This window comes from Solea senegalensis, unplaced genomic scaffold (genome assembly GCF_019176455.1).
Source record: "Solea senegalensis isolate Sse05_10M unplaced genomic scaffold, IFAPA_SoseM_1 scf7180000012646, whole genome shotgun sequence".
Taxonomy (NCBI): domain Eukaryota; kingdom Metazoa; phylum Chordata; class Actinopteri; order Pleuronectiformes; family Soleidae; genus Solea; species Solea senegalensis.
Genome location: NW_025320662.1, coordinates 351,148 through 378,771, shown reverse-complemented (window position 1 = coordinate 378,771; position 27,624 = coordinate 351,148). Strand labels below are relative to the sequence as shown.

General features: G+C 41.9%; 1 protein-coding gene across 3 annotated transcripts in view; it reads left to right on the top strand.

Annotated features, from left to right (window-relative positions):
* pbx1b (pre-B-cell leukemia homeobox 1b) overlaps window positions 1-27,624 on the top strand; it is a 66,761-nt gene that overhangs the window by 16,970 nt on the left and 22,167 nt on the right. The window lies entirely within an intron of this gene.

Here is a 27,624-nt window from a genome sequence, read left to right as displayed (position 1 = left end):
ATCGTGACTTTTTAGTGACTATGAAACTGCTAAAGAACAGTAGACCAGCAGCTCCTCAGTGGTTTATACTGCTTCAGTTCACAAAATGCTATTTAAGTGTCTTAAAACAGCTCTTTCTTGAATAAACGACTGTGAATTCTGTCATGTTTGTGAAGAAAAGCAAACTATTTTAAATTAAATGAAATATAAAGTTGTTTACCCATAATTTAAATCTGGTGATGTATCGTGATGAATAAATGAAGTCGCTCTAAAGTTTCACTCTCAGGGCATCAACTACGTTAACAGGTGCTCCATCCACGCTCATGACCTTTGACCTTTCTCTATGTTGTGAATAAGCGTTAACGCTTTGAGACGGATATCGTCATGTTTCCATATATGATTGTCTCGCAATATATCGATGATCACAGAGTTGTTGTCTTTATGTCGTCATTTCTACATTAAAACACATGTTTTTACTATTGATGCACTTGTTTTAGATACAGTTTGTGTTTGTGTCCTGGTGGAGAAGCTTCAGCTGTGACCACAGAGCTGCTGCTGCTGCTGCTGCCGCCGCCGCCGCTGCTGTGTGTGTGGCTCAGTCTTTTTTTCTTTTCTTTTTTTTGCCCCGACAGCAGCGGAAGATGGAAAATGGTGTCAATCAATTCATCAGAGCAGCACGGGTGGCTGCAGACACAGAGCTGAGGGGGCGTGGTAATGGCAGCGTGCAGGAGGAGCGCGGTGCATGATTATGGCTCCCTGTTCCCACTGTTTCCCCCCTCGCTGCTGCTGCTGCTGCTGCTGCTGCTGCTGCTGCTGCTGCTGCTGCTGCAGAGTCTTAATGGAGTGAGTGAATGTGTCGGCCCGTCGCTCCTGGAGCTGCTAAAGTTCCCTGCTGAGTGTCCTTATGAGGCCACTGTGGCTCCACCGCCGTCACCACCGTGTTCCCCGGCAGCCTGGTGCTCAGATGTGCCCACGGCTGATTAGACTGAAGGAATGTGCCGTGTTAATTAAAGATGTGTAAATATGCATCTTCACATTAAGAGAGATTTGCGGAGTCGACGCTGTAATATATTTTAATTAAGAATTAATTAAAAAATAATGGGGGTTTTTATTTTGCCTGACTGACGAGGTCTGGATGTGATGAGTGGAATATTGAGCACCTCGTCAACTTCTCTCCAAGTCTCTTCAAAACAAAAGCTTGTCCGTCCTCACTGGGACAAAAAAAGAAAAACAGACATTTACTCTGGTGGGGGGGGCCACAGTGGCTTAATTAAATTTTTTCTCCCTCCACCCTCCTCACCCTCACCCACCCTCTCCTCTCTTTTTTCGGCTGGCAGAGCAGCAGAGTGGCTCTGAGACACGGAACACTAGTTGTGCTGGCAATTATGTTAATGGGATGCTATTAGGCCATGATTCCGTATGAGCGATCGGGGAGAAGAGGAGCCCCGGCGGCGGAAAATGATAACGGAGCGTGCGCCTCGTTGATACCGCTCCAGCAGGATCATTTGCATAATGAACCCTCCCCACTAACGAGGGGTGTGGCCTCGACACTGAGCCACTTAGAAAGCTCAGGAGTCGCAGCGTGAGGCGAGTCGACACTAAAGGCTCCATGTGACAGGAAAGATTCATGGACTTCACTCGGCGTCGCAAAAAGCCATTTTGGCACAAATGTAACTGTAGCATGCAAATTCCACCGGGTTCCTCAGGTTTAACAGCTTCTGCCACACACACACACACACGCACACACAGACACACCGACACAGAGAGAGAGAGAGACACACACACACACACACACAGAGACAGACAGACACACAGACATGACACTGCTGATTCTTTGTAACGTCCTCTAATCTTTAAAAAATGAATGAGCAGATATTTCTGGCTCTTGTGTCTAATTTAGTCGTGAACGTTGGAGTCAAAGTGTTTTTCCACGTCGTCATCTCCTGCAGCTTCTTTCTCCATCAAACAGTCTCCTGAAAATTACCCAACGCCTATTTTTACTAAATCTAATTCTGTTTACAGTGTAACTAAACCTCTAAACTATTGTTTGCAGGTGTAAACCAGTGTTTAATATGTTTCTAGTGCCTTGTTATTTGTTCATCCAGGTGCAAATCCTCAGCTAAGTGTAAAGATATCATTGTTTCGAGATATGACATCACAAACTTGAGTATCTACAGATACGATATAACAACCTCGAGTACCTACAGATACAACATAACAACCTCAAGTATCTACAGATACAATATAACAACCTCAAGTATCTATAGATACAACCTCGAGTAGCAACAGATACAACCTCGAGTATCTACAGATACAACCTCGAGTATCTACAGATACAACCTCGAGAGATACAACCTCAGTATCTACAGATATGACATCACAACCTCGAGTATCTACAGATATGACATCACAACCTTGAGTATCTACAGACATGACATCACAACCTCGAGTATCTACAGATACAAAGAATTTCAAAAATAATCCTTTGGGTTGGAACTGAAACTAACGATTATTTATATAAATACAGTTCATAAATGATCTCACAGAGTCTCAGTATATGCTGATGACACTATTTTATATATATATGTGTATGTGTGAACTGATTTCAGATTCAGATGATAAATCACCTATTAATAAAACAAAAAAAACGTGTAAAAGGTTGTTTGGTTCATAAAATGTGTAAAAAATATAGATCAGTGTTTGTCAAACTCGTGCTTTTGTCCACAAACACAAAATGATTGAGTTTCAATGATTTTCTTTGTTTTGTGGAGCAAAGAAACCAGAAAATATTCACGTTTAAAAAGCTGAATTGAATTCATAAAACGACAATGTAATAAATCAATTATAAAAAAATAGTTTAATAATCGATTACTTGTTGCACACCGAGAGATTTTGATCCTTATCTTAAGAATATATTATTCATTTGGACGCCCAGTGCAGAACCTTTATTTATGCATCGCCTCTCTCTCCTTGATGTGTTGATGTATTATTTGTGCGTGTGTGTGTGTGTGTGTGTGTGTGTGTGTGTGTGTGTGTGTGTGTGTGTTCTTGACACAGCCTCAGGATTTGATCAGAATGATCCTGAGACTCAGGGGACGACATTAAACACCCAGAGATGTCCCTCATACTACTCTCTCTCTGCTCTCTCTCTCTCTATCTCTCTGCTCCTCTCTCTCTCTCTCTCTCTCTCTCCTCCTCTCTCTCTGCTCCTCTCTCTCTCTCTCTCTCTCTCTCCTCTCTCTCTCTCCCCCTCTCTCCTCTCTCTGCTCCTCTCTCTCTGCTCTCTCTCTCTCTCTCTCTCTCTCTCTCTCTCTCTCTCTGCTCTTCTCTCCTTCTCAACCTTTCATTCTCCCTTAATGAGAACTCCTCCTAATTATTTCACTGGCTGCAGCGTTGGGACACGGTTAGATCCCTGGCGCTCGGACGTGACTGCTCTGCTGATGCTGGTCTAGATGGAGGAGGAGGAGGAGGAGGAGGAGGAGGAGAAGAGATCAATAATTTAGGCCCTGGTCTTAATGGTGGGATGTTTGTAAAGGCCCGGGCCGAGCGGCGCCCGGGCTGCCGGGCTGCAGGAGGAGCGTGGAGGCAGAACAAGCTGTGCTGATGTAAACAGCTGACACGTTTAATGTTTACTGGAATCCTTATCGCTCTTCTTGCTCCTCCGGCTCCGTCTAAGTGCTTGTTTACGTAGCGTTGTTGTGCAGCAGCTCCCGCACTCTCTTATTGCATGTCTGCACAGTCACCCGCTATGTCAACCATTTGCATTTGAAGTACTTGGAGTGGTAATTGATTTAAGAGCATGAATATTGATAGTATCTTATCAGCTCGGTGCTGTTTCCCTCAGTACACTCTCACTCTGTGGAGGACACAAGTCCTCGGAGCATTTTTCTGGTCATCGTGCTTTAGTGAACGCACACATAATCTTTAAGTGAGCGCAGCCGCGGCTCCATGAAGCCTCTGGGGAGGCATCCATGCATCTTTTAAGGCTGGAGCAGAGTACTCTGCAGTTTCTCCCTCAATTATTAAAGCTTTTTTTCTATTGTTTTAAGTTAGCCTTGAAGGAGAAAAGAGCTGAGAACAGAGGACAGAAGCTGCGCAGCCTTCGCTTCCCTCCACAAAAGATGGTGACAATTTTCTCTGGCTATTCATTAAAAGTGTTTCTCTTCTTAAAAGTGGAAACTTGGAGGAGGTTTTGAAACATTCATATGGGTTTCATATCCAAGACGTTCCAGCTTCAAACAGAATGATTTCACTGCGGCTTGTGTTACAGTTTTCCACCACTGCACTCACTGTCAGAGAGAGAGAGAGCGAGGGAGAGCGAGGGCTGCATCCAATTATAACAAGAGACACATTTGCTCACAGTGTTTGCTGTGACTGATGTGTGCGCGCTGTGGTCGCAGCGCTAATGAAGTCCAAATGTCTCTGATTGAAACGTTACTTATTGACCGAGTCTGACAAACAATAACGTCAGAGGAGACGTCGCCGCTCCACGAGTGGGAGGAGGACGAGAGGCGAGGTTTATTCGCGAAACAAAAGCTCAAACTCTGGATCAACCTCACGTGTCCTGAGTTAGGGTTCTACAATCACGTCGTTCACAGTAATGTTCAGTTGTTAACGTCGTTATCGACTGGTTTTACTGACGATGACTAACCCAAGATAAAACTGTAGCCATGATTTTATTCCGTGTCACAGTTAAAACTCATTAAAACTAGACTGAACTAGTTCTATGAAAACAATTTGTTTACTTTAGTTTGAATTCATTCTTTTAGTTGTTGCTAATTAAAGTTTTGTCAACTGTTTTAATTTTTTCAGTGTAATATTTAATTTTTAGTACAGTATTATAAAGGGATATATCATGTTGTTGTTTTGTTTTTTTTTAAATAATTAATGTTTGTGGTAGGTATAGGTAGGGCTGTGTGCCATTGCTACTATTTTTGGTATCTCTATACTCAACTAAAACAAAAATGCTGCTAAATTGAAGGAAAAAAAGGTCAAAATTGTCACTTTCAACATTGAGAATGTTTATTTAAAACCACCCGAATAAACACGCTGACACAGGAGTCTTCAGCTGGAACAATATTTATCTGCGATCGATTTAACGTAACTCAGGTCGTACAGTCAAAAGTACAAATGTCAGCACCCAAGTTTTAAAAAAACGAGCCTGCGTTTACGTCGACAATATCTTAAGACTATGGTTCACGTCTTTATGTCACTGTTAGAACAGGAAACTGAAGTTTGTAAACCACTCACTCTCCCACACCAAAGTCCATAGAGAAACATCACACACACAGGAGTTGTTGATTGACTGCTGACACACGAGTGACCACACGAGGCAGCAGAGGACCAGCAGCTCCTGTGTCCTCGCCAGCTAAAATCACTGATTTTCTCTCTGGACTTTGGTGTGGGAGAGTGAGTGGTGTTTACACAGCAACAAAACAAAAACAAACAAAATACACTTGTAAACAAATACATTTTTAGATCAGCAACAGCAACTTCTGAACTTAGGAAATGGTCTCAGTTGGACGTTGTTTTACTTTTTCAAATATAAATTGTTGAACCACGTGAACTCCATCCATTATCTCAGTAAACTGCAGCTGCCTTTAACTGAGATTAAATATTGATATGAGTGTAAACGCTGGTGCCACATGAGTCGTTTCTCCAGAGTCTGCTGCTGTTTGTCTCACAAACCTTCTCTGTCTCTGTCTCCGCCGCGTTTCTGTCCACGTGTCCGCGTGTCCACGTGTCACTGCAGCCGTCGACTCGCTTCTGAACACAAACATAAATATTCTGTGCTCGGGCAGAGACGCAGGATTAGCGCGGCCTAATTGATAATTGACAAGATTTATTCACCACACACAATCAATCTTCACAACACGTTCAAGTGGTTTACGGCGTAAAAGCCGCTCTGACGTGCTCCACATGATTATGAAGAATCATTTCACTGCACGGCTGTTTAACTGGTCAATTATGTAATCCTATTATTATTTATACTTTTATTTAGGGCTGCAGCAAACCTTTATTTTCCTAATCTATTCATCTGTCCATTACTTTCTTTGATTAATTAAGTCATTGTTTGGTCCAGAAAATGGAAAAGATGCTGTTCTCATGTTCACATTTGTCCACAAACACAAAATCTTTCTTATATGAAGCAAAGGAACTGAACATATTCACACTCACATCACACATTATTAATAAAAACACTCAAATGCATTAATCAATTATGAAATGAGTCCACAATTCATTTAAGTCATAAATGAATGGATTCATTCTTCAGCCGTTACTTTTCTAAAATGAAAGTCAACACTGGCATTGGTTTTGTTTGTCTGTCTGCACTGTAGCGCCCCCTGTGCCTAAAATCTACTTCACAAAAGACCGTTTGGAAACCGCTCACTCTCCCACACCAAAGTCCAGAGAGAAAATCAGTGATTTTAGCTGGCGGGGACACAGGAGCTGCTGGTCCTCTGCTGCCTCGTGTGGTCACTTTGTGTCACTGAGGTCAATTCAAATGTAGGATTTTAAATGGAAAAGTCGTAAAATAAGACATTAGTGATGGAGGCAGCAGTGGATCAACAGCTCCTGTGTGTGTGATGTTAAAATCACTGATTTTCTCTGTGGGGTTTGGTGTGGGAGCGTCAGCAGCTTATGAAGCGGCACAAACTTCAGTGTCCCGTCAGAAAAAGCTGTCAAAGAAGAAAATAAAGTGGCCGAACATGTTCTTTACAACTAAACTGACATAGATTTTTATGAGCTGAGTCTTTTGTTGAGTATCTTAAAACCCTGGTGTCCCTGCTGGCGGCCATTTTACTGAGCCTGCATGTCTCATGTGCCTCACACAAGCACACTGTACTGTCAGTTTAACATTGTGTCAATGAAACACAACCTTTTCCTTCTCCGGCAGTGTTTAAAAGACTGCCAGTAATTAGTGAGTGAATGGTGAGTGCATTATTCAGAATTATTGTGCATTTGTGAGACAGAAACCTGCGTTTTATTGGTCAATATGTGAGAATATATAGTGCAGTGCAGAGAATCAGGGGACGACATCATCCTCGACTGCATCCACAGATTAGCTGCAGGCGCGTTTGAGCTCAGACCACCTGCGTCTTTCATCCTACACTGCAATAGTTGCCACATACTGAGCTATAACACTGCTGTGAGGGGAGGCATTGTCTCTGTTTTCTCTCTGAATAATACATCTGCTGCCAGCACACTTTCTTTTCTTCCCTCCCTCTCTCTCTCTCTCTCTCTCTGTGTGTGTGTGTGTTTGTCTAAAATATCTCCAGGTCAGTCCAGCGTCTGTGTGAAATGGAAACATTATAGAGTGTGAGAGACACGCGTGTGTCTGAGACGCGGTGCTCATGGGAGAATTAAGGGAAGAAGCTCTCAGTCTCCACACACACACACACACACGTATATAAGAAATGAATGAGGTAATGTTCAGGGAGGTAATGGGTTTATGCAACACACTGGAACAGAGAAGCTCATTAGGAGAGAGAAGCTTTAACCTCAGCGCTGCGTCGACTTTGTCACTGTGTGTGTGTGTGTGTGTGTGTGTTTCATGTTGTAAAGTCAAAGACAGACGTGATTTAAAACTCAGATCTTTTTTTCTTCACTGTTGTTATTAGAGCTGAAACAATGAATCGATGGTTAATCAATTACTAAATGAATCGTCCACTATTTTGACAATTGATTCATTGGTTTGAAGTCTTTTTTCCATGATTAAAACACGATTTCCGATTGTTTAAGCTTCTTAAATGTGAGTATTTATATTGTGAGAACATCATCGTTTCCAGGTTTGACGAACACGATCAACATTTTTAAGGTTTTCTGATATTTTATGGACGATTAATCGAGAAAATAATCGACGGATGATTCTATTATGAAAATAATCATTAGTTGTTCTGAATAAAAGTTGCATGCAGATTATATGAGATGATGCAGAAACTGTGAAACAGATTCACTTCAGTGTGAACATATATGATAATCTATAAAATAATAGAAGTCTTCATCTCACGGGAGAAACATGGAAACACGCTGAATGTTTTTATCCATGCTGTCATCAATGATGATGATGAAAATGAAATATTATTACTAATGTTCCTGAAATATCGTTGTGTTGACTATGACTCATCTGTTATTTCATACTTTATTATTCATATTATTAATATCAGTATCATACATGAAAAAGTGCTGTTAAGTATCAGTTTAATAGTTTGTTTTAAAAGTGATTATTAATAAAGTATTTCTAGTTATTATCATTGATTTTACAGTGACTCAGACGTTTAACATCGTGATATTGACACAGATTATTATTACTTCATTTATAATAATATCATTTTATGACTGGAGTTAAAATGTTTTCATCTTTACAAAATCCAGCATAATTATCATAAATATTTGATATTTATGAGTGAGTATCATTTTGACCAGTGATCAGAATCACAATCAGTGGATTTGATATCAGACAGATTAAAATGTCAAAACTGAAACCATCCAAAAATGCTTCACATCACATGCTTCACTTTAGCCGTTGTTCATTTCTTATTTGTTACACGGTTTAATGAATAAAGCGATGAGTAAACCCTGAAATAAATAGAATAACAGAATCCACTGTGTTTTTCATTTGAAGCATTATTATTATTTATTAATGTATATTTATTATTATTATTATTATTATTGTAATAATTTTATTGGTGACAATAAATAAACATAATCATGTCACCTGTGTGTTTGTTCTGCCGTCATAATAAAGTGTGTGCAGTCTCCACTTAAAGCTGCTGTATGCAACTCTCCCTCACACAGAAAGCACAGGTTCCTGGTCGTACGAGGCCAAAGTCATGTTTTAAAGATCATTTTCCATCAGTTTGCTCCATAACAGGAAGTAACAGGAAAACCTTTTAAAAAGGCTAACAACATATTTATTCCCATGATGTGATAATGGAGATGATTGAGTTTCATGCTGTGCTGCTGCCTCTAACTTCAACAACACATGATTTACATTCACTCTCTATCTTTGTGTCATGTTTGATCTTTGCTATGCAGATGATAATCACTCTGGAATGAGAAAGTCTTTGAAAGCAGAGCTTGTATATACAGAACACAACAAATATTGCAGTTTCAGTTCATCCACCTTTAGCTTTTTATCATCGTTATTATTATTGCTGTTGTTCGTTTCTATGCAGATGATATTTTCCTCTTCACAATCATCACAAACTGGAAAATATTCGCTTCATTTAAAACAAAATTCAAACCATATTCATTGACTAATAATTGCAGTTTTAATCTTTACGTGTTAATCTGGTGGGCGGAGCCTCAACAGTCTCCTGCAGACTCATTAATGAGATAATCCGGAGCTCTCTGGATTATTGACTGTTTGTGTTGCACCGTTTTCTCATTTACTGTCAGAAAAGAGGAAGCAGCCCGCGGGGACGTATCACTGTGTCGATAAAGTCGGCCAATTATCCCCTTGTTGACAGTTTCCAAAGCATTTTATAGTTGATTCAAAGATATAAAACTTTATTGGATAAAAAGATAAGGGACAGAGGAGTGTATGGTTTTTACAGTCTACGTTATAGGTCCTTCATGACATTTAAAACTTTATTGAACAGGACGTGGAAATGTGGGGGCAGTATATAAAAGCAGGGATTTATTAGACTTCCTGCCCTTTTGTGTGAAATATTGTATATGAGAGCGAGAGCGAGAGACCAAGCCGCGGGGCGGGAACGCAGCGGCGGCGATGACGAGCATTAAAAGAGCAGGTAACAGCTGCTGGAATAAAAAGGAACATGATCTATCAATATTTAGCGCAGCAGATGTGATGTAGCATTTTATAATGGTGATAATCCCCGGCTGACCTCGCCGGTGCACAACAGCTGAGTGATTAGTAAAAGCACAACTGGCTCTGTGCTGCTTTTTATTTCAGGTAAACGGAGAGACGAGACTTTTATTTTTGAAAGGGTCATCGTGTGGAACGACGAGGCTCGTGTGATGGAGCTGTGCTTCAGGGGGAAAAAAGGCTATAAAAGAGTTTCTCTCTCCTCCTGAGGCAGGTGTGCATCCTCAGCCACAAGAGCAGAATTTAAAAGGAGGAGGAGGAGGAGGAGGAGGACTCTCTCTGCAGGGAAACCAAAGTAGGGAGTCAATAAGGCCTGAATTTTTTATGAAGGCAGAGGAATTCAGATCACAGCTCAGCCGTCTGCTGATGTGAGGAGACAGTCGTCGTCGTAGTGACGGAGAGGAGAGGAAGTTACTCTCTCCCAGATTTACCTCCGTCCTCATTAACGCGGGAGCTGCCGCTCGTTACGGCTCACGTCTGAGGAGGAGGAGGAGGTGAAAGCAGCGTGTTCTTACAACGCGGTGTCAAAACTGTGCCACGAGAACAACCACAGAGAGAGTTTTTGCTTTGTTTACACGTCAAACACTCGCCAGCAAATCATCATAACTTTAACTGTTCATTTAATTGAATGACATTTCCTTCAGTCCAGTGGTCTCTTTTGTATTATTTCACTTTAACGCACAAAAATGCAAATTTTTTCCTCGTTTATTTTCCTCATTAAACAGAAATATACAAATATACTAAGTTTCTAAACTTTACTGAACCACAACAATTAAATAAACCCACGTTCATCATAAACACATTTAAAGTCCGAGAGAGGCGGGAAAGAGCAATAATGCGACACCAACGAAGAAGAAGGGAGAGTGGAACATCATCATCATAATAATGTGTGTTAATAGTTATGGTCAACAAAAACAGCAAAATAAATCCAAATCAAACATGAAAACACACGAGTAACAAGAATTAAAGTTAGTCTCATTTACTTTCATGTTCTGCTGCTGCGTCTAAAGTGAAAAACACATGATTTACACTTTTTAACATCATTGTTTGTTTCTATGCAGATGAGACAAACAACTACTCAAGTCGTAAACCTCACGTTTCTTGTGTCTGATATCACAAACTGTGCTGAGTCATCATTCTCTTTAAACTGTGTCACAGATAAACAGCCCAAACAACGCTTTTGCTGATTTTTCAGCAAACGAAGCACGCCACAAATACAGGATTTTCGTCTGTCCAATATCCAATACAGTGATTTTGACCAGTATCAGACCGATACTGACCCATACGGACCCATACTGACCAGTATCAGACCGATACTGACCCATACTGACCAGTATCAGACTGATACTGACCCATACGGACCCATACTGACCAGTATCAGACCGATACTGACCCATACTGACCAGTATCAGACAGACCAGACCGATACTGACACTGACCCCGAGTATCAGATGAGTACTATGACCCATGTATCAGTACTATATACGACCAGTATCAAATTGATACTGACCAGTATCAGTACTACTATAACCAGTATCAAATTGATACTGACCCATACTGACCAGTATCAGACCAATACTGACCAGTATCAGTACTATACTGACCAATACTGACCCACACTGACACCCCCCATACCATCAGACCAATACTGACCAGTATCAGTACTATACTGACCAATATTGACCCACACTGACCCCACTGACCCATACTGACCCATACTGACCAGTATCAGACCAATACTGACCAGTATCAGTACACTGACCGATACGACCAGTATCAAATTGATACTGACCAGTATCAGACCAATACCGACCAGTATCAGTACTATACTGACCCACACTGACCCACACTGACCCATACAGTATCAGACCGATGAGCATCAGTACTATACTGACCCATACTGACCAGTATCAACCCATACTGACCGATACCGACCCATACTGACCGATACCGACTGATACTGACTGATATTGGGACAGTCTGCGTTGAGGATGTTAGTCAAAGCCTCGGCTAAAGAAAAGTCCACGTGGTGTTGAAGTGAAAATGGTCCGTCAGTGATTTAATCTCATTAATGTTCACTTCACTGTTGCCACAACACACTGAGACCGTGAGACAGACAGGGCTGTCTCTCTGTATGTCTGCTGTTCATGTTAACAGTGAGACAGATTAGATGGACATATAGTCATATGATACGTACGTGGTCTCCTCCTACTTCTTCACCAGGGGGCGTAATAATGATCAGACATGTTCTGGATCTGCGTGGATTTAAAGTGACAGTGCACTTTCATAGAAGCTGAGTCATGTGACCTCTGGCGCTCTGCAGGGTCCACTGACACCAACAAGTGAATGGATTAAAAGGATGAATGGTGTGAACGGCGTGTTTAATAGATTCCTGCAGGTGAGTCGCCCGCCTGGGGGAACAGGGAGCAGCAGGTGTCGCGCCGCCCAAAAGGTCACGGTTGGTCTTTTGTGAGTGTTGGCCGGCGACATGGAAGACGGTGCGATGTCCACAACAACAGAGTGTCTTTTTATGTCCCCGTCTCCGCGCTCTCGCTCCACTGACTGTGAGTGCTGTGTGGTCCATGTGTTTGGCTGCTGATAGAGCGTGGATTACACAGATAACACGCTGTTTATAACCTTGGCAGAGTCTGGGCTCTAATCTGGCACCAGCATATTTCCCCTCGCTCCCCGATAAAGGCCTGTTAGCAGCTTTATCACACACACACACACACACACACACACTCCTGCTGCTTTTATTTTTAGAATCCAAGTTCCTGCAAAAAAAACCCAGAAAACTTCACACAAACAAACAAGCAAACCATTCATCATCATCATCATCATCATGTTTCTGTGTTTGCTTTTGTTTTTATGATTCATTAATTTTTCACAATCAGGCAAAAATCTAATGTTGATTCTTTGAGTCGACTCGTTGGCGCTTTCTGACTGATCATCATTATTATTATTTATGTTCTCAGAAACTAAATAAACTGAGAAAATGTTGTTTCTTTGATGAGTATTGACATTTTTATTATATATCAGTTTTTATTATATATACTATGATGTGTTTTTCCATAAACATGTGCTTAAGTGAATCCTTTATTATTTAGCTGTTTCATTTCATCAGATGGACAAAAATACGTCAAATACACCGCAGTCGACCTTTGATTCTGTGAGATATGACGTAGAATCTGAAGGTGATTCATGATCGATCAGTAAATGACGCTTTGATGTTCAACAAAGACGCGTTAAAAGGTTTGTTTTTACATAATTATCGTATGTGAAATGATGTGATTTTATAGACAAAACTGTCATTTATTATTGATCTGATTTATTTCATCAGATGACAAAACAAATATCTAAAGATCAGCATGATTTTCTTATATATGATGTAGAATGTGAAGATAATGAACCTGCGCTGGAAACACTGTTCACACAGGTTAGATGAAGTATGAACGTCTCCATTTATTTATTTATTCATATACATATACACACACGGTCATTATATTATATATACATATATATGTATATCCTGTGTATATCTATATGTATATATATATATATATATATATATATGTATATATACATATATATATATATATATGTATATACTGTATGTATATCTATGTATATAGATATATATGTGAGATAGAAGCCTTGTGTTTATGGCAGTTTTCTCTGTCTGGGAAGCGTTTGCTGTATTTTCTGCGTCGGCACAATTAGAGAGAGACACTCGCTCCTTTTCACAGCCGGAGAAAATTGTCGTCCTCCGTAAATTGCTTTTGCCGCAGCTTAAAGAAGATCTCTTGTTACCCTCTCATTCAGTCCTCCTCCTCCTCCACCTCCTCCTCTCCTCCCCCCAACACTATCACGGGAAAATTGCTTTCTGGCAATCAACAGATTGCTTCCTGCACTTAGGGGTAAATACAGGTAGACTCCAGCATTAGCATAACATTATTCAGACAAGTGTCAACCTCCAGGCACACGCTGCTGCATCTGAGCTCAGAGGGAGCTGAAATGAAGTGCTACACACTCACAGACACTGCTGCTGCTGCTGCTAATGTTACTACTGCTGCTGATGTTACTGCTGCTGCTGCTGATAATGTTACTGCTGAAGGCCCAAAAAGCTTCAGGATGAGGAGCAGATTATTGACTTCACTGTTCCAGCTTTTAAAAGGAAACAAGTGTCTGTTGAAGGTGACTCAGTGTGTGCACTTGACTCCTTTAACCCTCTCACAACCTTCATGAGGATTCATGTAGATGGATTCATGTACATGTGGCTGTAGTAGAAGAGGAAGAGGAAGAGGAGAACTTTCACTTTCCATATGTGTCACTTATTGAACCGTTTAAGAATGACAGTCCTGAGAAGCTGACGGTGAATCTCGTCTGTGATTGGACGCTCGTTCCTCTGAAGTCCTGAGGTTCTACTGTAATGACAAGTATATGAGCGCAGAGCTCTTTTTCTCTGCTCTCCGGTATCCATCCATCTTCTACCACTTAATCCTCCACAGCGCCCCCTGTGAGGGCCACAGGGGGCGCTGTGTCAATCTCAGCTCTCATAGGGCAAGAGGCGGAATTACAATAATGAGAAGAACACATGACAAATCCTGTCTGTGACGATAAATGTGCACTTTTTATTTGATTTGTGTGACTTTTAATCTCGTTAAAGTAATAAAACCATGTTTCATCTCCAGAGGAAGTTTGTGTCAGCGTGATCAGAGGTCATGAACAGTCTTTGTTGATGTTATTGACACTTGGTCCAGAAACATCGTGGTCTGATGTATAAAAATGCTAATGCGTCACTGAGTGTAATTAAGTTTCCTCAGTGAAGCTCAGCTCCAGCCTCTGCTGATCATGATCTTCTCTGTCCTCTGGGACAGTGGGTGGAGCCGACACACTGCTCTCCTCCTCCTCCTCCTCCTCCTCAGTGACTCCACCCCCTTATTTTCCCTCTCCCTTGATTGACAGCAGAGTTTCTTCTGACCTACATTTGCGTCTGCTGCTCCTTGACCCACATAGAAGCCACGTAATGAGCTGCACGTCAGGGTTTTTGATCATTATTTGAGTCCTGAGCAGGAACTTGTGTTGCAGGGGGTTTGTTTAGGTGTGGATCAGCAGCAGCATCATCAGCAGCAGCAGTGTCCATGTCCATGTCCCCAGGGTGTTGTGTCTGGATTTGCACAAAGAGTGTCCAGACACCAGAACAGTCTGGGTCATGTGACTGTGTCATGTGTCTTCAGTGTGACTGTCTTCATGATGATTAAGCCAAAATCCAGTCAGTGTCGTCCTCCATGTCCTGGACTGTAAACTCTCCACAGAGTGGAACACTTCAGTGTGGCTCAGTTTGGTTTAGTTTGGTTCAGTTTGTCTCAGTTTAATTTTGTTTACTTTGGTTCAGTTTGGCTCAGTTTAGTTTGGCTCCGCTTGGCTCAGATTAGTTTGACTCAGTTTGTTGTAGTTTGGCTTGGCTCAGTTTTGTTCAATTTGGTTTGGTTTAGACCAAGTTTGGTTCAGTTTGGCTCAGTTTAGTTTGGCTCAGTTTAGTTTGGTTCAGTTTGGTTTAGACCAAGTTTGGTTCAGTTTGGCAGTTAGTTTGGTTCAGTTTGGCTCAGTTTAGTTTGGCTCAGTTTGGTTCAGTTTAGTTCTGCTCACTTTGCTTCAGTTTGGCTCAGTTTGGTTCAATTTGGCTCAGTTTGGCCCAGATTTGTTTAGTTTGGTTCAGTTTGGTTTAGTTTGGCTCAGTTTGGTTTAGTTTAGCTCATTTTACTTTGGCTTGGTTTGGCTCAGTTTACTTTGGCTCATTTTGGCTCAATTTAGTTCAGTTTAGTTTGGCTCATTTTGGCTCAATTTAGTTCAGTTTGGTTTGGCTCAGTTTGGTTTAGCTTGGTTCAGTTTGGTTCAGTTTGGTTTGGCTCAGTTTGGTTTAGTTTGGTTCAGTTTGGCTTTGGCTCAGTTTGCTTCAGTTTGGGCTCAGCTTTTGACTCAGTTTGGTTCAGTTCACTTTGCTTCAGTTTGGCTTTGGTTCATTTGGTTCAGTTCACTTTGCTTCACTTTGGCTCAGTTTGGTTCAGTTTGGTTTTGCTCAGTTTAGTTTGGCTCAGTTTGGTTCGGTTTGGCTCAGTGTGGTTAAGTTTGGCTCCATTGGGCTCAGTTTGGCTCAGTTTGGTTCACATTATCTTAAATACACTTTTTTCTTCATTTAATTTAATGACGTTTCACAAGTGAAATCTTATCCTTTTTGTATTTTTTTTACAAACACAATTAAAGTTTAATAAAAGTCATAGTGGCTGAAAACACAGTCAGACTTTTTGTTTTAGTCCACGTCTTTTCACATCAGTTAGAGCCGATTTGATTCCACACTTTGACTCATTCAGATTCAGTAAATTGTGTATTTCTTGTCGTCCTGTGAGGACAAACCTAACCTGAGCCTCTTTCTAACGTTTGTCGACACAGTTTAGTATTTATAATAAACAAATGTGTGGCCTGACACATTTGTTATTTTGAAGTGGTGTCACTGAGGTCTAACACAAAGTTTCAGCTGAACCCTGATCACTTTCAGAGATCAGGTCTGTGGACGTAGTTCAGGGTCACATGTGGTCAGCAGACAGGATCATTGCTGAGGACATGTCTCTGCTTTTTTGTCTTCATCCATCTCACATTCAACGGCCTTTCATTTTCCCTCGTCCTGCAAACACTATGACACAGTGATGTCTTCTTCTCTGCGTCTCTCACTGTGGCTTCAGTCTCCTGAAGCGTCCTCTCTGCTCCTGAAGTGTCCTCGCTGCTCCTGAATTGTCCTCCTGATGCTCTGATACGTTAAAAACACACCAAATCCTATTATTTCTGCGGCTAAATAACATGAGTCCCAGAGGCGCAGTGTGATGTTTTAATGAGAGCTTCCAAATCCCGACGCTCCACGCCGCCGTCTCCTCTGCATTCCCTTAAACTGCCAAGTAAGAGCCCCATTAATAATTCAGCTCATTAAAGTGTGTAATTAATCTAGAGCTGTGTAACAAGGAGAGACTGAGGCGCCTGCAGGAAACTCTCCGGGGGGCGGAGACAGAAACACGGGGCTGAGAGACGCGGCTTCACCCGCTGTGATGGAAGAACCAGCTCCACCACACAAAACCACAATCATCTGTCCTGCATGATTTATCTGACAGGACACACACACACACACTCATTCATTCACAGAGCTCAGCCGTTCATTATCACACTCTGTTGTCTCCCACACACACAGTGAGACACGTGTCCATCATCAGAAACATCAGAGTTTTCATGAAAACTTTTAGAGTTTCTGTTACTTTGTTAACGGTCCACACGTCAGCAGTGAGTTAGTCCTCAGGTTGCTCTGGTCTGGTCTGGTCTGATGTGGTTTAATTTACTGTGTCTTGGTTAATCGTGATGATTAAAGATTAATTACTGTTAATCACTTTTACATAAACTGGTTTGGCAGTGTGTGTGTGTGTGTGTGCCTCAGTGTGTGTGTGTGTGTCCTGGTCAGCAGAGACTACCAGTGTGCTGCTACAGGAGATAAGAAAGTGTAGGAGCATCAGTGACCGCTGTGAGTTCCATTAACACAAAGTGACAGAGGAATCACAGGGACATCAGGAGGTCCAGGGTGAGGCTGACAACAAAACCTCCCTCCTCCTCCTCTTCCTCTTCCTCCTCCTCCTCCTCCTCCCCCCTCTGTGTAGGAGCTGAGGGTGGCAGCAGTGTGGTCACCTTCTCTGCGTGGCCTGGTTTCACACTGTGACACGCTCGTCTGCTCTCCTGAAGGAATGGCTTTAATAAGGTGGAGCGGATCAAGGCCACTGTTAATGACCTGACACACACACACACACTCTGCCCCCCGGCTCTGGTTGGTACATGCTGCTGGACGCTCACTATCTCCAGTGAGACACTTATGTGGACTGTGTTTAACTGCTGCTCGTCTTCTGTGTGAGCCGAGAAGTTACACAACTAACACGAGTTCCATTCATGAACGAGACAGAACGGAAAAAAGAACTTAAAATAAAGAATCAATGGATTGAGAATTTGTTGAAAATATGTTTGAATATTCAAATAGGAAGAGCTACTAGAATGATATTATAATTCACAATGTGTTAAATCAATTGAGGGACAAGACACTTAAACGTCAGTGAGATCATTTAAACACACTAGTACGCATTTTTTCAAATGACTTATAAATAAAACTCACTCTCCCACACCAAACCTCAGAGAAAATCCGTGCTTTTAGCTGGTGGGGACACAGGAGCTGCTGGTCCTCTGCTGCCTCGTGTGGTCACTTTGTGTCACAGGCCAATCTGAACAAAGGATTTCAAACACTGAAGGGACAAAATCAGACATTTGAAGTTAATGATGGAGGCAGCAGTGGATCAACAACTCCTGTGTGTGTGATGTTAAAATCACTGATTTTCTCTATGGACTTTGGTGTGGGAGAGTGAGTGGTTTACAAACTTCACTTTCCTCTCTGACAGCTAAGACGTAAACATGTGATGTCGATATCATTTCCATCCATGTCATTTTACATCGTGGAGCTTTTGTGTGATGTCACATTATTGGATGTTTTCATGAATTTCCCCTTAAATGAGTCACATGATTCAGTTTATGTGGCTTTTGAAAGTAAATGCAGTAAAATACATGTATTTCTTTTATATTTCCGTACATATGTAACGAGTCAGGTGTGATGTTATATTTCTGGCAGCACTTTAAAGTCTGGAGTCTTTGCAAATGCAAACAGAGGCGACTTAAGTGGAGCAGGATTTAACAGTTTGATGCCTGTCGTCCTCCTCTTGGTGTGTGTGTGTGTGTGTGTTGGTCTTCTTTCCGTTCCACTACACTCGCGACTGTATAATGAATTATGCCGGTGTTGAATTAGCATGTAGCTGTCGCCTCGGCTCGGGCCCTCGCCTGCTGACAGGACCACCGTAGCACGAGCTGCTGTGAGCACGCGGCTTTTTCTGCTCCTGTGATTTATGAAGCGCTGGAGTCGCAGTGGAGTTCGTCCACTGAAGCACCAGCAAAAACAAATAAGGCCGAGGCTGTTGATGTAAATTCAAGACGACAGGTCAGACCACAGCCTGACCACAGAGGCTTAATTATACACACACACACACACACACACACGTTTGTTTCATTTCATCATCATATTCCTAACAAAAAAGATATAAATCAATTTTCATGAAACAAATGGATAAAAGCTAAACTGTTGTAATACTGTTTTAATAATCAGTATTGGCTCATTATTACTCATTTATGTATATTTACAAAAGATTTAGCTGTCAGAAATCTAAAATCACTAAAACAATTTAATTTAAGAAATTAATCATTTTTTATTTAATTTTGAACATATTCTTATCATTATTATCAATATTATACATTTCACTGCGTAATGGTCTCATGAGACCCTGAACTGCTTTAACGCTTAACTTAACATTTGAATCCCATTTAGTGAAAAGTTATTTATAAACATCAACAAAATACAATTTTTGCATTACTCTTTTGGAAGTTTGTGGGCAATAGCAGAGATGTTTGCGGGTGTTAACAGAGACGTTTGTGGGCGTTAGCAGATACATGTGTGGGCGATTTGGCTAGCAGATACATGTGTGGGTTAGCAGATACGCTTGTGCATTGTTATTAGCAGAGGCGGGCATGCATTAGCAGAGACGCTTGTGGGTGTTAGCAGAGAAGTTTGTGGGCATTAGCAGAGCGTTTGCAGAGAAGTTTGTGGGCATTAGCAGAGATTTGTGGGTTAGCAGAGAAGGCATTAGTACGTTTGTGGTGTTAGCAGAGAAGTTTGTGGGCATTAGTTTGTGTTTTAGCAGAGATTGTGGGCCTTAGCAGTTTGAGAAGTTTGGGCATTAGCAGATACATTTGTGGGCGTTAGCAGAGACGTTTGTGGGCATTAGCAGAGACGTTTGTTGGCATTAGCAGAGAAGTTTGTGGGCATTAGCAGAGAAGTTTGTGGGTAACTCTAGTTACAGGCCACGCCCCCGGAAAAACCAGTAGTCTAAACAAAATCAACAAAATGGACTACAGAAATCTGTGTCTGTTTCTGTCCCATTTGTTTATCTTTCTTCAGATTACTAAACTACTGTCTTTCACTTGTGTCCATCGTTTAACGTGTCTCCAATTCACTCCAGGCTCTCTGGATCTAGGTTGTTGTTGTTGTTGAGGTTTGAGTGGAACTGCGCAGGACGCACAAGACACTTTGAAATTCTACCTGAGCGACCGAGATGTTTAGATTCATACAGATGTGTCTGATCAGAACCACAACTGAAACCAGCACCACATGTGGTCTGAAGCAGCAGATCTGATGTGTTGAAGCTCGACCAAATGTGGATCCATTTAAAAATCCGATTTGTGTCTAATCGAGGCCTAAGAAGGTCCTGATGGTGGCGTCCTTCAGCTGTGTAATCACAGCGCTCACAGTAACTGATCTGTCACCTGACCGCCATCATGTGTCACTTTTGGCCGACTCTCACCCGGGGTCACGTTTCAGCGTGTGGGTTCAGTGCAGAGCGTCTGACGGCGTCCGACACTTTGAACCCAGACACCCAATCTCTGTCAGAGGCCTCTTCCGTTTGACTGTCCATCTCTTGACTGTGACAGAACGGGCCAACATCATTAATTAAACATCAGGCTTTCCCGCCACCATTCACCCGATCACCGTGACAGGGCTGCCACGGCAACAGTCCCTGTTGACACGCCTTCGAAATCTAGAAGGGGGAGGATTACGTATGGTAATGGTTTTTGACAGGCTGCCATTTGCCTGCTTTAATCTGATAGGATAAGATGTGTGGACTGCAGAGAGCGCGCTGGTGCCGCAGCTCTTTGGCTCTGATATTGTTACAGAGAAACTGAATCAGCGTCCTGGAAGAAATCCTAATCCTCTGACAAGCTTTTCATTCTCTCCCAAATATTGTCACGCATTCAGAACTGTCCATTTTAATATTTGTCACATTTACAAGCGCCTGTCATGTTTGGTAAACTGATACCAGAGTGTTTAAAGCGTGTGTGTTAGTGTGTGTGTGTGTGTGTGTGTGTGCCATGACACGATATTTTACTGATATTTACGATATTTTAATAGCAGATATTTTGTGTCTTTATCAAATGTGTCTTTATAAGAATATAGTAAACACCATGGCAACGGGCTAATACAGGAAGTAGAAAAAAGACAGTCTTATTTTGAAAGCCTGCTTGAAAGGAAGTGGTGTCAAGAATAGTCCGATCAGCTGGTTCATGCAAAGATCCTCCACGTCCATTAAAAATAAATGTATTTATTAGAAAAAATTAACTACTAAGAAACTCAATTCTAATTAAATTCTTGTCTTCGTAATTTTATTTTATACCTCTGACCTTTCTGCTGCTGTAACAAGTGTCAAATCTAATCTAACTTAATCTAATCTAGGTGCTATATCTCGCTATGAAACAGTTTTTACTCTTCATCTAAAGAAAGAATTTATTTTTTGTGGTGTGCCACAAGGATCGATGTCAGGACCGTTTTATTAGTTCTTATTTATGTTAAAGACTAAAATGACATCATTAAGAGCATTTAAAAGTCATCGTATTTGCTGACGACACCAATGTTTTTCTCTCCGGTAAAGATGGACAAAAGCTAGTGACTGAAAATGAACGCAAAAGGCAAACAGAAAGAAAAGTTCAACAAAATGACCTTTCATTTCTTTTATATATAATTTTGTCTTGTAGAAAGGAGCTAAAATTAAAAATAGACGTCATTCAGACATCAGGACGGTGGTGGGTGTGTGTGTGTGTGCGTGTGTGTTGGACGGTGGTTTTACTGCTCTGTTGTTCACACGGCGAGACAAAATGTCACTGGCTCCAGAAGACAGGGAAAAGTAAAGTGGAACGAGGAAAACATGACATTTATTTAACCCCAGCAACATCTGGCCTTTTGCAAATCAAATCGATATTTAATACAAGCCTGGGGCAAATGGCTTTTGGAGAGGTGGATGTTTAACTGTCTGCTCGTTTATCTGGGAATATTTATTTCATATCCACACTGCTGAGGGGAAGAGAAAAAAAAAAAAGCTTTTGCTCTTTGAGGATAAGCTCGGAATATCATGCTTGGGAATGATTTACGTCCCCATTTGAAGGAGAGCAGCTTGTCCCAGCGTCCTCTCCCCCCGCTGCTGCTTGTTTTCATCGAGCACATGTGTAACATTTTCTCTTCCCCATATATTAGTCATTGGGGGAGATTGGCTGCCGGCCTCGTATGAAGATGGGTGTGTGGGTATTAAAATATTAATTCAGCAGCGGCGAGCGGCAGATTTGTCGTCATACATCAGAGTTTGGGGCGAGTCCTAATTGGACAAAGACCAGAGAATAAGCTCTTTCCTCTGACAGGGAATAAACCACATTAAGATTACGAGTGGTAAACAACAACAACAGGGAAATGTTATCTCCATGCAGACACAGGTCTGTTAAAGTGGTAGTATAGGTTTTTTAAGTTGGTAACGAGATGTTGACACACAGTCGCCCCCTCAACTTAACCAATTCAATTCAATTCAATGTTATTTGTACAGCACCAAATCATCACATACATGATCTCAGGTCTCTGTACATAGACAACATCATGGAGAGCAGAGAAACACAACAGTTCACACAATGAGCAAACACTAGGCATCAGTGGAGAGAAAAAAGTCCATTTTAACAGAAGACGAAATCTCTTACAGAACCAGACTCAACCGGTTGGACTCGTTATTGGCTTAATGACTAATAATGGTGATGATATGTATGATAATAATAATAGAAGTAACCTCAAAACTGGATCTGGATCCAGCAGAAAACAGCAGAAAACCTGGCTGTCAGCAAAGACGTGAGGAAAAACTGACAAACAGAAACACAACAAAAGACTGTTATAAAATCTACATTTAAGTTGACGATATTTACGTCACATGTTCACGTCTTTATCTCACTGTCAGACAGACTTTTCCAACGGGAAACTGAAGTTTGTAAACCACTCACTCTCCCACACCAAGGTCCATAGAGAAAATCAGTGATTTTAACATCACACACACAGCAGTCGTTGATCCACTGCTGCCTCCATCACTAAGTTGTAATGTGTTATTTTGCCACTTCGGCTTTTGAAATATTTCATTTAGACTTAACTCAGTGACACAAAGTGACCACACGAGGCAGCAGTAGACCAGCAGCTCCTGTGTCCCCGCCAGCTAAAATCACTGATTTTCTCTATGGACTTTGGTCCATAAGTGTCTAACAGAGCGATAAATAATCTTAAGATATCAGAGTCTTAAAGTGTGTGTTCACAGGTTGGGTGTTCACTGACCTCCACGTAGCGTTAGCAGCTGCATCAGGTGCAACTTTCTGTCATGTGAAATCTAAATGACTGTTTTATGCAACATCATCAAAAACAGCTCAGTCAACCATTTTGTCAAAAAGAGGGAACATTTCTGATCTGTTGGTTCGGGCAGGAAATCTGTCCAATCACGCACTGTAGGCGGGACTCTAGTGATTAGAGCACCTGCCAATCATCACGTCGCTCGTACAGACTCGTAGCATCATGATGGCGTACATTTAATTTTATGTTAAGAGCCTAAAACCTGCTGATAAGACGCGACGTGTCCTCACATTTACACTCGTGATACACGAAGGTTTGTGTTTGCTCCAGCGGCGACACACAACTCGCGTTTCCTTCGTATTAATGCAGAAAATAAAGCAAGGTAACATACGTTGCAGCGCTCGTGTCCTTGTGAGAATTGCTTGTCAACAACGACGAGCGAGGCATAAGGACGACGCCTGACAACACGCCGTCGCTGGAAATGTCTCTGAGAGGGAAATGGCTTCCATTAGAGACGTGTGTGTGTGTGTGTGTGATTCACCCCCTCCCCCCCCACGCACACACATCCACACATAATTGTTTACCCCTGAAAGAACCTGCGATGTTTGTCTGCGGGTGGTTAAGTAAGTGGAGCGGTGCTGTCGGACAGAGAGAGCCCGACAGACCCGAGGCTCAGAAAACATTAGGACGAATCAATTAAGCGGCCGTTAACCGATGAAGTGGCCCTCGCTGAGTCGTGTAATTATGACCCAGAGCAAAGCACACTATCATCATCATCATCATTATTAGTATTATTGTTATTATCCCCTCTGTTTTCTGGACTAATTGTATTTGTTTGTGATATAATCCCTCCATGCTTTTAATTATGTGCTTTAGGTTTTAGGATGGAATAAATAAATAATCACTTGGTTGTCTGGGATTTACTCTGGGAGCGTGTGGAAACTGTAATCATCACGTCTATCATTGTCTGCTGAGGATCATACTGATTAGTCGCTTCAATTAAAAATGAGCTCCTCCTCCTCCACCTCCACCTCCTCCTCCTCCTCGCGGAATCCACATTAACCTCACTCCGAGCAGGTTTCCCCGTCAGATCGTGTGATAAAGAAGCGGCAGGAGGAGCTGATATTACAGCGATCAGCTCCTGGGCTTGTTCCCGGCTCTGAGGACGCTGTGTAAGTGTGACAGTGTGCTGTCAATGAGGGATGACAGTACACAGACAACATGGCGTAATGCATTGTTTCCTTCCCGGTCCCTCCTGACAGAGACAGCTGGATCAGCAGAGAGACTGGAGCCGGGTTCTGAGCAGAGCGATACGGTGCTGATTATCCAGGGTGTACACATGTCAGCGACGGTGGCCTGGGGTTCACGGCAGAGTCTGTGTTGATTGCCGGTCTTTAAAGGGGATAGTTCATGTTTTTGGAGGTGTGATTGTACGAGGTTGTGGAGACGAAGCTGGAGTTCACTGAAAACATGTTTGACAACGCAGGCTCAAGCTGTGTTAGACTTTTAGTTGCTTTATCTCACTGTTAGACAGACTTTTCCAACAGGAAACTGAAGTTTGTCAACCACTCACTCTCCCACACCAAAGTGTATGGAGAAAATCAGTGATTTTAACATCACAACACACAGGAGTTGTTGATCCACTGCTGCCTCCATCACTAACTTCATATGTCTTATTTTGTTAATTTAAAAATCCTTCACTCAGATTGACCTCATTGACACAAAGTGACCACACGAGGCAGCTGATTTTCTCTCTGGACTTTGGTGTGGGACCACTAACTTAAAAAAAGGTTGTCTGAGTATAATAACCAGCGCTGTGGAATGTAACCATTTGCTTTGCATTTGTGAACGACCTTTATTATTATTCCACTTTCTCTAAAGAAAAATCTCTCTTTTCCTCCTGAAACATCTCCTCAGAAATGACCTTCTCTTCTCATATGAGCCTGATGTTGCTGGAACTCTGAGGCCAAGTAAAATAAAACACTTCATGAATGTTGAGCTGAAACTTGGCAGACGTGAATCGAGGCGTTTGTGTGGGGTTTTTTTTCATGTTCCATTTTCATGTGACAGTCTAGACGTTTTATGGCCTCAAGAAGAAAATCCAGCCTCACATTTTCAGTTGGAACATCTTTAGATTCCTCCCCGAACATTTTTGTGCTGGTGTTTGCTCACACTCACTGTTCCTCACATTCAAAGCTGCAGTACGTAACCTTTAGAAACTATCAAACCTGACTGAGGGAGTGTTGGTGTGTATACAGCAGCAGAGCAGGGGTGGGCGGAGACAAGAAGCTTTTATTTATCCGCTAAAAACTGTTAAATTAGCGTTTTTTAGCAGTAAAATTCATTTCTGTAACTTTTTTGTTTGTCTGTTTTGACATCATCCACTTTTTTGGTCTGTTAAGGCCACTGTAGTTCACTGAGACTGAGGGGAGGAGTCTGTTTGTTGTAATCTGCAGTTTATCAGTAGATGTCAGTAATTCTGACACACAGGACCTTTAATGAAAGGGTCCTTGTGAGTTATGACATGTCTCCACAGCCTTGTTTTCAGTCCATTGTTCTAAAAATATCCTCCTGAATTTAAGCCTTTTTCTTTTTCTTTTTCTTTTTCTTCTCTCCGTTTACTTTTCATCCACAAACTGCAGCTTATTTTTCTCCTCAGGATTTTGTGGTTTGCTCGCAATTTAACACCCACTTTAGTCTGCTGTTTATGAGGTGGTAACTATACTGAGGATAGAAATCTCCATACTGCTGAGTGTTCACCGGGGGGGTGGGGGATCGGGAGGCCTCGGCTGATGTGCGCTAACTAAAGCGGACAGGCGGGGTTTAGAGTTTCTGACAGAGCAGGTTTGATCGGGTCATAACGCGGGTGTGAAGCCATTAGTTGCTTAACCCCAACCCCCACCCGAGCACGTCCACACATGATGATGAAGGATTGTGGGTAATGAGAAAGGATGTTTGTGATCCACACACACACACACACACACTTTCCCCACTCAGTCACCTCCGTGAGCCTGTGGTTGAACCCTGACCTCTCCCACTCGCCAACAGTTGCCTTATTTGCATTTCCACTGCACTCAAAGGCAGCGGGAGGTGAAGTAAAATTACGCTCCTTACAGCAGGCCTCATTCTCATCCCACTGACCTCCCGTGTGGGCCAACCAAACCCCAGACAGCAGTCTGTGGTTAATGCACCGAGTTCTCTGTCGTCTCCTGATTGTCTCTGAATTAATTAAGTTAATTAATGATTGTTAGCAGTGCTGCTAACGCCTGTCTTGATTGATCGGGTCTTTGGCAGATCACTTCAGATCCCAGATCACAGAAACCACATTTAAAGGTGCAGGGCCGGTCCTGGCTTTAATGAGACCCTGAGCTACATTAGATTTTGGGGGCAACAGAAACATGAGGTGTTTGATACTGAAGTGGTTGTTTCAGAGTCACAGTCACAGTCACGTTCAGAGGCACAGTCACATTCAGAGTCACAGTCACATTCAGAGTCACAGTCACAGTCACGTTCAGAGGCACAGTGCATTCAGGTCACGTGCATTCAGAGTCACAGTCACAGTCACATTCAGAGCACAGTCACATTCAGAGTCACAGTCATTCAGGAGTCTGATCCTGATCCACAGTCACATTCAGAGTCACAGTCACAGTCATTCAGAGGCACAGTCACATTCAGAGTCATTCAGAGTCACAGTCAGTCACAGTCAGTCACAGTCACAGTCACATTCAGTCACAGTCACAGTCACACATTCAGAGCACAGTCACATTCAGAGTCTGATCATTCAAGTCCACAGTCACAAGAGTCCGCAGTCATTCAGAGTCTGATCACAGTCATTCAGAAGCCTGATCACATTCAAGTCACATTCAAGTCACATTCAGAGTCATAGTCAGTCACAATCACAGTCACAGTCAGTGTCAAAGTCGTCACAGTCCACAGTCACATTCACATTCACATTCAGAGTCACATTCAGAGTCACAGTCACATTCAGAGTCACAGTCAGTCACAGTCAGAGTCACAGTCAGAGGCTGTGTGAGTTGTTTTCACCTCAGAAAATGGAAGCTGGGACTTGACTCTTGTATAGAATGACGAGGGAGACCTCTGGTGGACTGCGGTGGTACTTCTTAACTAATCAGACCAGGAAACATTCAGCCTCAGCAGGTTTATACTTTTGAATAACACTGGAAATCTAATCAATATTATCCATCTATTGTTATAAACCAAGAGTTTGCTCTTATAAAGGAGTTATACGTGGTCTATAAATCTTTTAAATCCAGGTTGTTTGTTTTTTTGTTTTGACGTAGAAGCATCAGATGTTCACATGTCACATGTGAGGTTCACCAGTTATTCAATAATTTAATAAGTCACTATCATTCAACTACCGTTATTATTTTTATTATTATTATTGTATTATTATTATTATTTTTTATTATTATTATTATTATTATTACCATCAGTAGTAGTTGTTTTTTATCTGCTAATTTAATTCTATCGG